This window comes from Apis cerana, linkage group LG5 (assembly GCF_029169275.1).
Source record: "Apis cerana isolate GH-2021 linkage group LG5, AcerK_1.0, whole genome shotgun sequence".
Classification (NCBI taxonomy): domain Eukaryota; kingdom Metazoa; phylum Arthropoda; class Insecta; order Hymenoptera; family Apidae; genus Apis; species Apis cerana.
Window position 1 is genome coordinate 820,000 of NC_083856.1, and position 19,092 is coordinate 839,091.

The window sequence follows — 19,092 nt, forward strand, 5'->3', positions numbered from 1 at the left end:
GTTCCGTTTCTAATGGCTAATCGATGCTTTCTTGAAAATGCTGCACGATAATTTAATTACGATCGAGAGATTCAGCAGAAGGTGGTTTCTTGTCTCGTCGAGGAGGAGTTTAATAATTCAGCCGGCGTAGCGAGATTAAGCGTAATTGCGAGCTGAACGAACGGTTTCACGGTTGTTTCAGCCTGAGTGGAAGAAACGTGACTTCTCCTATGCCTTTTCGAATCGTTCAAGGCTTAAATGGGATAAGAAATCCTGTTAAGGGGATAGAAGGGGAGGGAAGGAGAGTGGGGAGAAGATTTTGTTTTTGTGCTTGTTGCTTGCATTAGATTGGAGATGTGGTTTTATTCATAAATTGAACAGAATATATATAGTAAGTTTTAAAGAGGTTTCCATCTTGATGAATTTTTAATGAGATAATTTCTATCATTTATTAAGTAAACGGAATCTTATATCTTGTTGTAGATAAAATTCATCGAAGAAATAAATATATGATATATTTCTATTTTTCTAATAGATTTTTCGTATCATATATATGAAATTGTTTGATTTCTTTATTGTATTAAATTTTTTCTTTTTTAATATTGAATTAACTATTTTTTCAATGAAAATTCTCAAATAAAATTATATCTCAAAATAGTTATTTACAAATTAGAATAAATAAAATAATTTAAATTTTTTTATTATTATATGTATTATTTATTACTTAAATTGTGTACATTGTAAATTATATACATAATTATTTGTAAAAAAAGATTTTTGAAAAAATCACTGTGATCGAAATATGTGGTCGAAGATTAATTATTATTTGTTTTAATTATTAATTATTGTTTATATATTTTGTTTAATTAAAGATTAATTAATTTAATATTTTATTTTAATATTTTTTCAAGAAAAAATGATTAAGAAATACCATTAAACCTCTGAAAATATTTAAAAAATTATTAAAATTGTTTGCTAATAAATAATTAAAAATAAATTACACTTACAACAATTATAAAATGAAATAAAATAATTTTTCATTACGAGAAAAAAATTCTTAATAAAAATATATAAAAACTGAAGACGAAAGATTTGAATCCTTGAAAATTTAAAAAATTTTTAATTTTTAAATTTTAGATTCTGAAATCATTTATTTTTATGATCAAAAATGTTTAAAGTAATTAAATAATAATTTGTATATAAATATTTTACTAACTTTTATTTAATTAATAATAATTCAACTGAATTTAGATTGAATTTGATTTATTTAATTATTAAATTTAATCTTTTATAATTTTTACGAAGAAGAAATAGAATATAAAAATTTAATTTTTGCAAGTTAAATATATGATTACTATTTATAATTACTATGGATAATTATTGAATTTTGAAAATTTCAAAAATAAAAATTTATTAATTATTATTACATTATACTTATTATTAATTAAATTAATTTAAGATTCTAATTTTCAACAAAATATATATATTCTCTATAATATATTCTTTATAAAAAAAAAACGAAAATTAAGTATTTTAAGATTCCATAAATTTCTTTTATTATATTTGAGAAATTTTGCGAATTTAAAATTTTAGTTTTTAGTTCCTATTTTTTTCTGATAAAATTCATATAATAACAATTATATAACTACAAAAGTTATTTCAATTCACAAATTTGACAGAATTAAGTTTTTCCCCGCACAAAACGTATCTGTTTCTCCAAATTTCACCGTGTTCAAAAATTGAAACGACGACAACTTGGCACAATGGTGCAAATTCCCGGTTTCCCCACGTTCTCACGATCTTTCTTTAACTTCGAACGCGGTATCGCGTGGCCCTTGAAATCACGTATTTCCATGGGCGACTTTTTTTCCTCTGGACAAGCTGTTCGCGAAACCAGAGAGAAAGAAAATACGAAAAGTAAGGAAAGAAAGAAAGAGAAAAAGAGGGGGGGAGACGAGCGTGCTCGTTTCGCCTGGGTCCTCTTCCATCGTACCCCACCTTCTTTTCGTTCCTTTCTCACTTCGTCCCCAGCGCTCCTCGAAGCCCGGTGTAACAATGGCTGCCCTCTAATTATCGAAAGGCCGCGGCACTTTAAAGAGATCCCCGGAGAGCCCATCACCGGGACTCCGTTTCGTTCGCTCCTTAAAATTTCTTCCCTTCTTCCCCCTTTCTTGCCTGAGTCGTCCAACGCGCCGTTCTGTGGATGCCCATCCGTGCAAGAAGAAGGGGGAAGAGTAGAAAACAAAAACAATGAGCGGCGTGATCGCGCCTCGTGGAAAATTGGTTTCGCCTCGCGAGATCACCTACCGCGCTGTTCGGCATCTGCACGAATTAAATAAGCATCGCTGCACTTTCATCGTTCCTTCTGAGTGGAAGCTGGAAAAAAGAAGTTGTACGCGAATGTAATTGATTGTGTTGTAGATAAGTTGTAAAGTAGAATATTATATATAGATCGATTTTTAATTTTTAATTTGAGTTTCAATTATTAAAGAAAACGCGGCGAATAATTTGGTATATCGAGATATCTAAAAAATTACTAACGTTATCTAATTTGTAAATATTAAAAGCGAATAATCTTACAATTATACTAATGATATTTGGAAACTGTAATTTTATTATTTACGATTCAATTTGTAAAAGAATAAAATATCAATTTCCAAAATTTTTTTTGGTAAATAAAATTTGGTAAATAAAATTGGTAAAAAATTTTGGTAAATATTCAATTGTTGAAATCATAATTAAAATATAATCAAAAGTTTAAAATAAATCGTTTAATCTATTCATTTGCATTTAAAGTTTATGGTTTCATGTGAATTATGTAAATATAAAATATGACACTTAAATTGTTAGAGATCATATTGATAATTTGGAATATTAAATCTTTGGAATATTATGTTAAAATGATTGATTATAAGTTTATATTTAACGAAAATTTTGAAAAATAATTGGTTGTAATATCGGATAATTAATTTTATTGAGATTAATAAATTAATATTTATCTAATATTATAATTTTCATTATGTTTTTATAATTTTTAAAAGCACACAATGATTCGCAAGAAAATATAATTTTAATAAATATTTATTAAATAAAAGTAAAATTAAAGTTTCAGATACTTTATATTTTTTAATGTTATTCAGAATTTAAAATATAATTTATTAGTTATATTTTTAAAATTTCATGTAGTTTTTATTTATTCTCAACCAATAATTTTTTATTTTTTATCTTAAAATAAATTTTTTTCATAATAAAATTAATGAAAATTTTATTATTCATATTTTTATGATAAAAAATTTTGTAAAATTTTGATATCTAGAAAAATTTAGATTAATTTTAATATTTAGATATTCAGAGAAGATTAAGAATTAGATATTAAGAATTTAGATATTTGAAATATTTAAATTTTCAATAATTATATTTTTATAACAAAATATTATTAATATAGATAATGGAGCAAATTATTAAGTCGATTAATATTAATTTAACTTAAAATTGGCTTTGATACATTTTTTACATTTTTATGTACATCTTTTGAAAAAATCATTTGTATTCAAATAATATTTTATAAAATATTATTATAATTTTATATATTCTTTGTTCGGAATATTAAGAACATTTTTTAATTCAAGATTAAAAATTCATTTGTTAAATATAATATAGTATAATTATAATATAACATAATTAATTATATAATATAATTATATTAATGCGATAATTATATTATTATATATCTGATATTGTTTATTTTAATAAAAATAACCTTCTTGTAGACTGTATTTTCAAAAGTAATTGTATATTTATTGTCATAAATTTTATAACATAGTTATTTTAATTTTTATTTATTTTTTTGCAATTATAAATGATTAAAAATAATATTCATCACAATATATATAGATTAGAAGACAGCTACAATTTTCTTCTTTTTCTTTATTAAATATAACTGTTATATTTATATTATTATTATATTATATGTATATATTCGAATATAATTTATATTACTTTATATTTTTATAAATTATACGAGTTTATTTCACTCTTTATAAAGATAGAACAAGCATGTAAAATTTATTCATGTATTCTTTTCTTCAATAGTTTCTTTTCTCTCTTTTCTAATATATTTATTATATGTCTATTTACTACATGAAATGACACGATGTTCGTAACAATTTACATTAGATGTAAATAAGAATTTCGTGTGTCACATTCTTAGATATGTATATTGTTAATAACTTATTTAAGGGGCCGATAGAGGTCTTCAATTCTCGAAATTAATTCTTTTCATTCACATGTACAAATATGTATGTAAATTTCGAAACAATAATCTAATTTCTTTTAAAATTGATAGATTTAGCATCGTGATTTGGTGAAATGATTTAAATTTTTGTTATAAATTGAAAATTATAAAATTTATAAATTTAATCATTTCAACAAACAAGTATCTAATTCTATTAGTTCTTAAAAAAATTAGATTTTATAAATTTAAAAAAAAAAATAAAATCTTAATCAAACACACAATGATATTAAGTTATGGATCTTAATATTTCTTCTTTAATTATTTTCTTTTCTATTATTTTTGATGATTTAATGTCTTATTGCGATTGAGTTAAAAATAGTTTATGTTTAATAAGAAAATTAAAATAATTGTCAAATTTTTGAATTATGTGATTATAATAATAAAAAAGAATCTGATAAGAGAAAAAAATTTTTAATTTTGGAAAAACTTATTTACAACAACTTTCGAAAAAATAACGTTTGAATAACTTATATGAATTACTGTTCCACTGTTCTGATTATATTTAAATATTATAATTTTGTATTGTACTTATATATCTTGTTTCTGAATAATAAATAAATAATATTATAAAATATTTTTAATTGCACAAAATTGATATACTGAAATATTTCTTTAAAACAGCATTGAAAAAATTATAGATAATAAGATTTAACATTTTAAAAATAGATTTAATATTTATTTTATCATTGTTTTCGATGTTCTCTATATATATTAATTATAATTGTATGTAATATATTGAATCATAATTGTTCAATTAAATCAATATCATATTATAACATTATAATAATATCTATGTAATTAATAATAATATAATAGTAATAATAAATTAATATAATTAATATAATTTATTATATAAATAATAAATTAATATAATGTCTATGTAATTAATAATAATATAATAGTAATAATAAATTAATATAATTTATATATTAATATATTTAATGTACTATACTTATGATTTCGCTATTTTTTTCTTATATATAATGAAATAATACATAATGATATACGTAATATATTTATAATATCAAATTGATTATATTTCTTTTCTTCGACTAATAATAAAAATAAAAATTAAAAATTTCTAATTTCTTCAAATAATAAAATTTTCATTAAAAATTATTCTGTTTTTATTTCATTATTAAATTTTTTATAGTAAAAATATAATAATTAGGTATAAAATTTTATTGCATAATTAAGTATTAACAAACTTTATTAATGTTAGATAAGATTATTTATCATCACTGCTATATCAATTTGCATAACTTGATTTGTATATAAAATTTCTCTAATAATTACAGATTAAGTGTACAAAAAAGACAGGATAGAAATCATTGACAAGCCTTTACTGCATCAATGACTTCCGTTGTAAACCGTTGGCTTCCGTTTAGTCACCGACTTGCTCGTAGAAGGGAGAAAAGCCACGCCGATAAAGAGAAAATAGCGGTTCCAAGACCGGGAACACGTTCGAATGGGCGTAACCCAAGCCAGTCTTGGTTGGACCTGTTGCTCATTGCTTCCTATTAAATACTCGTACGACCCACGCTGGAAAGGAGTTGGTTTTGCCGTGTTAGCAGCCAATGACTAACGGTGCGGTCAGACTCTCACCCTTTATTTCTTCTTTCTCTCTTCCTCTTTCCCTCTTCGTCGCTTCACTTTTACGCCGCTTCACTTCATATCCATGGAAGTTAAGTACGCCCTATACAATGAGATTTGCTTCGAGGCATGCTAGAATCGAAATCGTTTAAAATTATTTCGAATCTGTACAGAAACCGTGTGTTTCCCACGTAAGATTTTTCTCTTGGTCTGGTTTCATCATTAGTCGTAAGGCGTATCTTGAGATAAGTTGCATCGTGTAAAAGAGTTATAATCATACGATCGCTATCGGATGATCATGATATCATTGATAACGATCACGTTTTTAGGTCAATCGATCGATAAATCATGTATCTTTTTGACATTTTTTAAATGCTTTCAATCGTTTTTAAGTGATTTGAAGTACCTTTTTGAATGATATTTTGAATAATATTCTGAAAAATGAAGAATGTAATAAAAGCAATTTTTATTTTAATCATTACAAAAAATAATAAATTTTAAGAATTGATTAGAAATTAGAAAAATATGGTAATGGAAAATTATTTAAATTTCTCCTGAGTTAAATTATAGTTCAATAATTTTTTGATTGATTTGTCAAATAAATGTTTTAATAATATTTATTTTTATATCGAAATAGTAGATTTTTTCTAAATTTTTACTAATAATTACATTTACAATTAATTTTAAGAATTAAAAAATTTTAATTCTTTTGTTTTTCATGTTTTCGAACTGAACCCTCCATATAGATATAATTTAATTGTATAAGTGACGAATAAAAAAATGCATCAATTTTATTGTTATTGTAAGTTTTGAATAAATTTAAGTGAAAATTTAAATAACTATTACATATTATACTTTATTATACAATTAAATTAAATAACAAAAAAATATAGTAAAACATTATTTTCGCATATTTATTCCACATCTAAATCAAATAAATTAAATTATTAAATTATTTTATCTGGAAAAATAAAATATTAAATTTTATCTGGAAAAATAAAATAAATTGATAAAGATCGTATCTCGTTGTAATCTTTTTATATTATATCCCCCTCTTCATAATAAATTCTTAAGTAACAAAATTAATAATTTATTTCGAAATAAATTACTAAAAAAACAACCACGTTTCCTTCAATCTTTTTGCATTATTTCAACAAATTTACAATTAAACCAAATAAACAAAAAATTTCTCTGCCCAATCCACTTTCTCTCAATTAAATATCGGAGAATCAGCTCCGATTACCCGTTACAAAAATTAGGCTCTTCGTTCGAGGTCCTTTCACCTCGAATAAATCGATTCGATGATCCGTCCCAAACACGGTATATAAACACGTTTTCTTCGGGGTGTTGAGGATTCAGCGAGGGTCGTGGGCCCGATCTTTTATATCTCGACGCAACAATGCCGTTACGAGGCTGAAACTGGCTAACCCGTGTAGCTGCCATTGTGCCGGCGAAACATCTGCTCGAAATACAAACCGCTAATAGAAACGCGGAGAAAGGAATCGGCGATGGAATGTGTTCGCCTGTGTGTGGAAGAAACGCGCGCGGGAAAGAGGAACAAGCAAGAGGGAGGAGTAACATCGAAATTGTGTGAAAAGACGGGCATAATAAAGAAACAAGGGTGGTGTTCATGTGATACGCGATACTCGAACTGTTATACAGAGGCTGCTACTCTTTTTTTTTTCCTTTTTTCCTTTCTTTTTTACGGGAGCAAATTTTTTTGATTCACTCGACTCGCGACCATCTTTTGTGCAATGATGTTGACAAGGGAGGAAACAAAGATTTTTAAAAATAATTATTTTTTTAAATTTGTTGTAAAAAAATTTTTTTAAAAAAATTTCTTCTTTTTTAGTACTTTTATTATTAAGGTAATCGAGGAATATTTATCATTATATTTATGATAGAAAAATATATTTATACTAGAATAAATAACTATTTCGTAAAATTTGTGCAATGTTGTTCTATAAATAGACTGTAATAAATAGTTTTTGAGATTTAAAATTATAATGTACAATGTATAATATCCAATTGTGTAATGTCTATTTTGCGGTTCATTTTTCCAAAGTTTTTTTTTTGAATTATTATTATGCGTATAATTTTATTAAATAAAAATAATGATCTTTAGAAAAATAGAAAATTAAAAGAAAATTAATAATAAAGTCAAAATAAAGTTTATAAAATCTTTGAAATTTTTATAAAATTTATGTTGCAACTTTCTTTTATAAAAAAACAATAAAAATTTTTTCATTAATAAATGTCTTTAAATAAATTTTTCGTCGGAATTTTAATAATATAAAAAATCTTTTTTCCAATATTCTTTAATAAAGATATTTTTAATATCTTTAAATGATTTTGTATATTATATGATTTAATATAAATACAATAAAAAACTTCTTTTCATTTTAATATTTTCTAATATTCTTAAATAAATTTTTCATTAATGCGATAAAAATTGGTAAAAAATTGTAATAAATAAGTATTAAAAAATTGAAATTAGACTTATTAAGTTAATAATAAAGAAGTAGACATAATTCTATATATATATCAAAACACTGTTTGAAAGAGGCATTAGTTCACACCTGGAAGGTTTTGATAGTATTAACTATGCTTGAAGCTTATAAAATTTGCATTATAATGCTGTCGCATAGTTTGCTCTCGTTGAATATCTATTTTCTAATATAGGGTAGATCCCTTTCAACTAGGAAAGATAATCACAGTTAACCTACTTATGTTAATGTGTTTGTTATATCCAATTTATCAAAAGATTATAAAAGATCTTTTTCATGAGAAGATTCTTATTGTAAATATATTTTAACAATTTATTAATAAGTTTATTATTAAAATTACGAAAATTGTTTTTATTAAAACGTTTTACAATTATAATATGTAATGTAAAAAATTCTTTATTTATTTTTTCTATTACTTCTAATTATTTACAATTATAAAAGATATATATTTTGATAAATGTTTCTCAATTTTTATATCAATATTGGGATTGATTCATCTTTATGTTTTTTATTTAAAATTCATCATGAAATATTTTAGAATAAGAAATAAGAAGAAACTTGATTTTTAAAAAATTTCCTATCAAAAATGAAATATTATAAGCTAAATTAAAATATAAAATTTTATAAATTAAATTAAATTTTTAAATTGTATAAATTAAAAATAAAATAAATAATACATTACAATTAATAATAATTTTTAAATTTTATTAGTTTGAAAAATTTCTTTCATTGATACTATTTTGATCTTAATCATTAAAAATTTCTTCTTAAAATTTATTGTGTTTTTAGATAAACGAAAAATGCTAACAATAAAAATTGATTGGTATTTTTATTATATTTTATATAATGAAAAATTAAATATATTAAATGATAAATTCAATTTGAAAAATCACTTATAAATTCTTATCTACATAAAATAAAATTCGCAGAGATTTTTCAAATAATAGTTAGATATTATATTGAAAATAAAATATCTCAAAAATTGAAAAATTAAAAATGGAAATATATTGAAATCTAATTATCTGTGAAATTTGAAATGCGATTTTAAAATGTGAAATTCTAAAAACTTAAAATATTTGTTTTTTTTTCTATTATCATTTAAGCAATATCTATTTTATTATGAAATAAAATTTTAACAAATTGTTTTAAAATTCTTCAAATTTATGTTCGTAGTCAATTAGTACAATTAAACATTTTCTTGTAAAAGATTCAATTTTTATGTTTTATATATTTTTTTATATAGAATAATGAATTTTTTATATTAGATTAATGAAATTATATCGATTAAAAGTATATAATTGAAATAAATTTAAAATCTAAACACAAATTTAATTAGATTATTATTAATTGAATAAAAATAAATTTATAAATATTATATCGTCATAATATTCTCATAAATTAATTATACGAATTATTTTTTTTTTAAATTTTGAATCGCAAAAATAAAAAAAAGTTTCGAGATGCAAAAGTTTTTTGAATTTGAAAGAATTTCAAGATTATAAAATAAAAATATATAAAATGTTCGTAATAAATTCTAATTAAATTTTAATATTTTAATATATTTTAAATATCGAGATTAAATATATTATTTCTAGTAAAAAAAGAAAAAAGTAGATTTTTGAATTTACATAGGAAGACCAAATTTACAATTATATTAATAAACTAAAAATATTTATGCATTTATAGAAAATTTAAAATGTACAAATATATATAAAATGCAAATAATATACAAATAAATAAATAAATAAAAATAGAGAAAAATCAAAGTAAAATACACATTATGTGACATTTAAGAAGTAAAACATATCCTTTAAGTTTCATTTCTATTTGTATCTATATAAATTTTAATTTGCATAAATCAATTTGCAATATCCGCAATTTTTATATGACATATTAAACGACGATGGGAACATTCAGATCCGTCGGTTTAATTCCACCGATTAAATCACCGCTCTGCTCGGTTTACCTCACACGTGCCGGAATAAAGGCGCGTTGTCATATCCGCTGCTCGCGTCGGCGAACAACACGCATTCTGACTTAATTTCACGGCGAGAACAATGATCAGGATCGTCGTAAAGCTCGTATCTTTCGAATCATCGGCTCGTAACGTGTGCATTCGCCGTGCACAATGAGTCTCTATATTCCCTTAATATTTACGCTCAAAGTGCTCAAACACGAGCAGAGTTAAGGGCTTGTGACACGCTTTTAGATTTAAGGACAGCGAGGAACAATTCTGCTGACGTAGGGTGGAAGACGAAACCGTGTCTTCCATTGACCCTTTCAGGAGAATTTTAACGATTGGACCGTTCGAAACCGTGTCGTAATCATAAAACGCGTAGAATAGACTCCGGAGTTAAGAGGCGTCATAGGAGTGGAATTAGAGACGGCAAAATAACTTATTTAAGGGAGTGCCTGGACCCGAACCAACCTCGTAAACGCGGCCTTTTTCACCTTTTATACCTGAGCGGTTTAATTTCGTTTTTGGATGTGTACGCGGATAGATAGTTTAAGGATGAAGAGTGTAAAATTGAAGTGAAATAAAAGATTGAATGTTGAGAAAGAGGGATAAAATAGTTTTGATAGAAGATATATATTGATTTATAATAGTTTGAATGATGTAGTGTTGATATAAAGGATTTAGAAATTGTAAGTCATATCCTTTGAAAATGATTTATATAGTTCAGAAGTCTTTTTATTGTTCAATTTTCAAATTGACAAATCTATTAAATAATTATTTCAATAGTTTAGTACTGATTTAATTAATTTGTCAATTAAAAATTTAAACAATAAAGAAATTGTGATAAATTAAATAGTTAAAGCATTTTCAGAAAATATAATTTATTATATATTATATATATTATATAGTTTCTGAATTTTTCATATGTAATTATGTAATAAATTGGGATATTAATGATTCGATATTTTATTTTATATAGATAAATATATATATTTTACATTATAAAAATTTAATTTTTTTATTTTTAATAAAATTTAATGAATATATAGATTATAATGGATTACATATGCGACAACTTTTTTTAGCAAATATTATTTCAAAAGAAAATCTGTGATCAAAGTTGCAATATTTTTCCATTCTTTTCAAACTTTCAATAAAATTAAAATTTTCGGATAAAATGAATTTCTAAAATAGATATTCTGTGATTAATTGTATATCATATTTAATTAATTTTTTATAATATATTTTTTAATAAATAGTTTATTAATAAATGTATTTTAAAATTTCTATTTTTTTATTTCTCTTTTTTAAATAAATATCTAATATTTTTTAAAATATTAGTGGTTTGGAAATAATTAATTTTACATTTTTTTTTACCATTTAAAATTTACAATAAGTTTGATATTTTATTTAAAATATGAAGTGTAAAAATTCAATAATTCTTAATTAATATGGTTGATAATATAGTCTATTAAGTGTACTTGTTTGCTAACGTCATTGAAACTCGAAGCACTATGATCACGTGCCGATGACTAGATAATCATAGTGTAGAATACATTCATTAAATCCTTGTACAACTTGTCTCGGCAACAAAGTACTTGCTTGCGTACAACACGCTTTAATTGAGACTTAACCTCAAGTGAAATCTGTGATCTTTCTCTTACGAATTTCTCACGAATTTCATGTCAATGTATTTAAATTATGAATAAATGATTGCAGAATTGTATAATTTTTTTAATATTTGTAAAAGTCACCGATAATGTCACACACATTTTTATATATAATATATGTGAATGTACAATGGCTCATAAAAATTTCAGTTGTAACAAATTTTATGAAACATATAAATACATATACAATAATGTGAATAACTTATATATCATAAATATTTAATTATAATAAATTATCAAAATAAAAAAAAATTTAGATTTTAATGATGTCGAAATAAGAATTTAGCATTAGGATTTGTTAGACGATTTAATTGATTTTAAATCTCTTTAAGCTATATTTTTATCGAGGATATTGCATCAAATATTATCTTGCTATTAAAATAATCTTCTTATCTTCTAATTTTGATCAGAAGAAAATTTACGAATTAATTAATAGAATAATTAATAGAATTTATTTAAGTCTAGATGACAAAAGAAAGTTTAAATAATTCAATTACTTATAGTATATATATATATATATATATATATATATATATATTCTTGATTGTTTATAAGTAATCAAAAATAAAGAAAAATTGATTAAATACCAAACATAAGAATATTAAAAATATTGACTTTTTATATTTTTTCACAGTTTAAAATATAATTTTAAGATAATCTTTCTTTCTTTTTAGATTTATGAAGAAAAAAATGTTTATTCTTTATTTTCTTATTTTTCTTCCATATTATATCATGAAAATAAAAGCTTTTTCGATCTCTGTTTACTTCTTATGAAAATTGCAAAAATATAGAAAAATTTATAGTTATTTACAACATTGTACATATAAATAGATTCAGCGAATGCATATTCGATCACTATTTTATCTACACGCGTTAAATTTATTTCTATAGCATAATATGTTATCATGATTCCTATTGTTCGAACAAGTAATGTATAGTACCTACTGCAATAACTGTTACGTAAAGATTAATATTGGATTCATATTGGATAGATATATTTTATACAATATTGAATATAATATTAAATATAATTTTATATTTCGTATTTTATATAAATATTATTTATAATTGTTTGCATAAAATTTACGAATTTACTTATAGAAAAACAAAAAAAATTAGTTTTAAAATAAAAATCTGTTTAATCGAATTACACAGATAAATTTTATATTACATAAGATACTTACATGTTAAAAATAACTTTCTTCTCTTTTAATTTTGAAAGAAAAATATTTGCAATTTTTATGATTGATACCGAAAAAAGAAGATATATAAAAACATTAAATAAAATTAACATTGATTAATTATAAAACAATTTAATTCTATATTATTTATTCTATATTCTATATTATTAATTTATAATTCTTTATAATTCTATATTATTAATTTAATTCTAATTTAATTTTTAGAAACAATAACATAATCGTGCAATAACTTTTTACATATAGTACAATATTTCTAATGCAAAATTAAGATCCAAAAATTTCCTTTTTATCAGTTTCAAAAATTATTCAGATCCAAAATTACCTGTCCCTTTCCATAACAATGTATTAAATAAAGTTTCATCTTTATCCAATATTCTTAAAAAAAAAAGGTAACAACGACGCGACGTGAATTACGTATTACAATACCGGCGAATTAGCACCGCCAGGTGTTACTGAACCGTCATGGTCAGCCGTCGATCGTTGATTTAGAATAGCCTCTGATCCCCTTTGAAAAATTTGTGAATGGACCGAGTCGTTTACACTCGAGCTCGAATCTCAGCGACAGCATTATTAATTATGGTTCTCTATAAAATCACGACTGCGTGATCATGATATAAATAATAACGCGATATCATAAAGCTAATGATGTTCCATTAAAACATCGCCACGTGAAATTTATTTGGCGAAAAATTCATTTGGTGGGTTGTAAACATTTTTACAATAATGAGAAATAAAGAAAAAGAGTTGAGAGAATCGAATGGACGAGATGAAAAAAAAAAAAAAAGAAAACGGAAGATTTATATACAGAGTTATATACTGTAACTCGCGAGATTTCCTCTTCTGGTCTTGTATAAATAACTAAGAATTGCATAACACGCGATTTCCGATCTGAGAACTCGGATGGACCGAGGTCTTTTATCGCGTGCAACGATAACACTCATGTTATGATAGATTGGAATGTGATTTTGCTATGATATGGAAAAATATGAGTCTATTATTGTTGATTTTGCAAGTCTTTTTTTTTTGTTGATTTCAATTATTGTAGAATGTAATTATAATATTTTATTTTTAAATATTGTTGGTGGAATTTATTTTATCTTTATTCAATTTGGATTTGTTAATGTTTTTTTTGTTTATTAGCATTGTTTTAGAATAGTTATTTTTTGATTATGTTATTATTTTGTCAAAATTAGATTTCTGAAATATTATTGAGTGGAATTTTTTAATTATATTTTTGTTCAAACTAATTATATCTTTGTTTATTTGAGAATTAACGTTAAGGTATTGTTTTAATTATAATAGTGGCTTTTATTTAGGCATTTTTTTTCAATTTCACTTTATTGATATTTTTATGTTTTTCATTTATTGAAATTTCAAAAAATATTAATAATTTCTTATTTCTGAAGAATTATTCCTTTCTTAAATTTAGTTTTCATATGTTTTATTTTTATGTTTTTTGTAATTTTTATAATTTGTATTATAATTTTCTGTACTTTTATTATTAATATATTAATTATTTTGTTAATAAATGAAAATATTTTTCTATTATCTATACATATAATATAAATAATATCAAAAAATCTTAGTAATGAAATAAAAAAAACTTTTTATAATTTTCTTTTTAAATATTCACGTATTCAAATTTTTAGATTGTTTTGAATATCACATCGTCATATTTTATTAAAATTCTGCTCATGCTAATGTTAATATTTTCACTATGATTTTTCAATGAATAAATAAAATAATATTTTTCTTATCTGTACATGTACATTTTTCTCATCTTGTCGTACATTTTTTAATTATTGTCAAAAATTGTCTAGCACTTGCTCGTTACACTAGCTATTCCGGGATATCCTGTATAAGCCAGTCGAGTGTCTAAAGCGACAAGCTGTGCAGTCAGACATGATTCCTGCCGTTTGTTCGAGTCATTTCAATAAAATGATAGAATAGATGTGTATGCGATTCACATTGTGTTGATAATCAAACTCGTGAATGCTTGGATAAAATTCAATTTCTTCCTGCTATTGATCATCGACAAATTTTACACGTGTCTTTTGTCAAGAATACTTTATTTGATTTTAATATCATTATTTATAAATCATGGAACATAAACGATATTTAATTTTTATTAATATATATATATTTTTCCCCGTTTCATATTTTTATGCGAGAACACTTTATTCTATTTTTAATTTTATTTAGATAAATATATTATAAGACTAATTGTCATTTTTTTATAAAAAAAAGATGTGAGTTTTATTTATTATGAATTCTATTACGAAAAAGAAAAAGATGAAAATTTGGGCAGTAGTTGGAAAAATAATTTATTAACAAAAATCTACATTAATTAAGGTAATAACATTGATCATATATAATGAGTATATATATATATATATATATAAATCTTTTTTGAAATTTTACATTATATTTGATATAAATATTGTTTGTATATTGGCATAAGAAAAATTATAAAATATTTCATAATATTATTGATTAGTAGTTTTTAATCACTATTATAAAAAATTTACTATTTAAGAATAACATATTATTACTGTATTTAAAAATATTTTAAAGTTAATTTAAAATGTATAATTATTTTTTTACCTTCATCGTTTTCGATGATTCTTGAATTTGTAAAACTCAATATTTTGAATAATTTTTTCTTATAGATAGATATAATTGTTAATCAGCTTTAATTTCCATAATAATTGCATAAAATTGTACAAAATTATTATTACAGTGAATTCTGTTTATATCTTTATGTTCGTGTATACCAAACATGCGATTATTATTTATTTATACAAACAAATCACACATCAAAGTATAACAAGAGATATTATTATTTTAGTCTAAGTTATTTATCACTTACAATTAATATCGATAGAAAATTTAGATATGCAAAAATAAAATATAATAAAATATAAATAAAATATAAATAATCCTTTAGCGATCAAAATTATAATGATTAAAATATAAGCATCATACTTATTTATCTATTATTGTATTACTTCAATCATTATAATTTTATTTTTACATTCCATTTGATTTGAAATGAGATCGAAATATTTCAACTCTATCTAAAATTTATGAAGAAATAGTTTTTTTTTATTTTGGACAGTTATTGAAATATATTTATAAATAAACATCGATTATATCGATGAAGAAAGTATGAAATTATCTCTTTGCATATTTTTTTTTTCTTTGATACATTTTACAAAATTCAAGTTAAAATATCTCCTAAAATAATAATTTTTTATTATGAATTTCTAGTTTAGAATAATAATCTATAGATTAATTTATTGAAAAATTGAATCCATTGAAAAAAAATAAATTCTTCAAATGCCCATAACTACAAAAAACTAATAATATTAGATTATTTCTAATAAATCTCATTCGACACTATATAACTTTTGTGTGAAACATTTTTGTCATAAAATACTAAAATACTAATTTTTAAATTACGTAAATAGTTATATTACTCATTCTGTATATTTTGATTCTATATATTTACATTGTTGTACTCTATTACTATCTTCGGTCTACCTTTCCAATTACCTTTCTAATCACGTGGCAAGAAAGAACATTTCAAGTTTATATCATTTACCCACATATCTATTTCCCTATTTCCAAATCTATCCATTCGCCGAATTTCAAAGCATAATCACGCGTTAGATAAATTATTCCCTGGAATATGTCTATGTTCACGGAAAGACAATTGGCCCCCTTAGAGTCGAGGACACATGGCGGGTACAATTACTCAGTAATGATATACAATTAATTGAATTCACCGAGGGGCTATGATGCACGAGGCACGCTTGCTTCCTCGAAAAAAATCAGAGGGAAGCCCTTCGAATCAAAATTCTCCGCGTGTCTCGCGTGTCCCTTGACTATAACCGAGAGAAAATTGCCTACAGTCATAGCCGATCAATTTTTAATATCATGACGAAGCGTCACGGGGCTTCACCTGACTGTTAAGCATAAAAATTATCGCCCTTCTTTCGATATCCCTTCTCGATCGATCGAAATTATCGTTTACGTTTCCACTCCTTGTGGATTCGTTGGATTAAAATATTGGGATGGGCGTTTTATATCACGAGGGATGCATAGAGTGGAATGAATTATGAAAATGCGTATCCTGAAAAGGGGGAGTGTTTCGAGGGGAGTGGATTTAGAAATGATCTGAGAATGAAAGGTGTTGGAAAAAGTTTTATTTTTATGGGGTATCCGATATAGGAGTTCGTTAGGTGTTTAAGATGTGTGGAATTTGTCTGAGACTGGCGTGAAAAAATTTTATCTAAACCCATCAAGAAAAATGAAGTGTAAGAGTTATAATTTTTCTTGATTGCTCGTAAAATTCGTAAAGAAATGTCGTTTTTCGGATTGAGTAACATCTAGAATTCCATGTAAATTAAGGAAATGTTCGATTTTTCAATTTTTATAACATTTCTTTTCAAACGAAGAAATATATTTGTGTAAATTTTATTGATTTTTTTTTGCCCCTTAATCAATTGAAATATTTCTTAACAACGGAAAATTATTAGGAATAAGTTGAACAAAACGAAAAAAAATATTTTAAATTATGTAAATTATAATAATAGATTATGCTAGTAGAATAAACTACAAAATAGACAAAAATTTTGTTTAAAAAAAGAATAAATAAATTAACATTAATTATAAACATGACAAATTTTTATATAAATTTATAATATAAATATAAGAGAATATAAGAGAAATAAAAATATTCGTTAAAATGAACTTCTCAAATATAAATTTTTTCTTACTCTAAAAAATATCTACATTCATTTGATATCTTAGAAATATTTAAATTAAATCGTAAAACAATTAGAATCATATTAATAAATAAAAAAACTAATATTTTGAATAATCCTTAGTCATATATATCTAATCGAATATTTCGGATAATCTATATTTTCTATGCTCGTTATACTTGCCTATACACGCCTAAGATAATAAAAATAAAGAATGATTCAATCAGATATTAAATTACAGTTTTACTACTGAACTATAAATAGTAATATTTATAGAAAGGTCGTATAAATTGTTAAATGCCTAACCTGTGTTACCTGACGACCATTTCTGTTCGAATAAATAAACGTGAGTCTCGTCGAAAAATAATTTCGTAATAGCAATGCCGCTTTACGAGCGCGCGATTCGCCGTGAAAAAAAATTACAGAATCCGATTACGCCCCGTGGAAAAAGTTTATTACTCGAACTGGATCGTGCCTCTATTACTTAACCGAGATTTTATTGCTTACCAGTTCGAACACGGCGAGTTCAATCAAATTAAGCACGAAGATGCGTGGCGTAAATCGTTTCCTCACCAAGCGTTCAAATCACTGATTTTCCTCGCATACGATAGACTTCCTCAGACCCCTTTCGCGTTTCTCTTGATTCGGTTTCTCTATAACTTATTTATCGTTAATCGCTTTTTACTCAATAACGAACGTTTCTTGTCTTTTAATGCGTTGTGTGATTGATCGTCATGGTCGTTAGTCGAGGATATGTTTATTTAGTGCGAGGTACGACTCGTGAGAGTTTATGACATTTCTTGTGGGCAGGTATTGGGTAATTTGTTAACAAGAAGTTTATTGCAATTCGCACGAACAGTATGTTGTTTGAGTTGACAGGGAAAGTTGAAAGAAATTAAAAAAGATTTAACTATTTCTTTTTCTTTTTCTTTTTTTTTTACTATAAATCTTGATTCAAAATTATAAAAAAATGTACATCTAATTAAAAATCTGCAATAAATTTAAAAAAGTGAAATATTTTTAGATTATTACTTTCGCTAACGTATTTTTCCTTTGTTATAAAATTTCCCAATTTTAAAAAAAATAACAGAACAAGAAAATGATTTAATCGAAAAAAAATT

At 23.7% G+C, this 19,092-nt stretch overlaps 1 protein-coding gene across 1 annotated transcript in view; it reads left to right on the forward strand.

The window, feature by feature from the left end:
* The window catches only part of LOC108001371 (protein Wnt-7b-like), a 183,718-nt gene that overhangs the window by 1,740 nt on the left and 162,886 nt on the right, over positions 1-19,092 (forward strand). The gene's annotated exons all lie outside the window — the stretch shown is intronic.